Source organism: Physeter macrocephalus, chromosome 9, assembly GCF_002837175.3.
Source record: "Physeter macrocephalus isolate SW-GA chromosome 9, ASM283717v5, whole genome shotgun sequence".
In the NCBI taxonomy this organism is placed as follows: domain Eukaryota; kingdom Metazoa; phylum Chordata; class Mammalia; order Artiodactyla; family Physeteridae; genus Physeter; species Physeter macrocephalus.
In genome coordinates this window covers 71,563,823-71,564,073 of record NC_041222.1, presented here as the reverse complement: position 1 = coordinate 71,564,073, position 251 = coordinate 71,563,823, and positions in this window count along the sequence as shown.

The following is a 251-nucleotide window of genomic DNA, read 5'->3' as shown; positions in this document are numbered from 1 at the left end:
TGGTTTTGGTATCAGGGTGATGGTGGCTTCATAGAATGAGTTTGGGAGTGTTCCTTCCTCTGCAATTTTTTGGAAGAGTTTGAGAAGGATGGGTGTTAGCTCTTCTCTAAATGTTTGATAGAATTCACCTGTGAAGCCATCTGGTCCTGGACTTTTGTTTGTTGGAAGATTTTTAATCACAGTTTCAATTTCATTACTTGTGATTAGTCTGTTCACATTTTCTATTTCTTCCTGGTTCAGCCTCAGAAGTT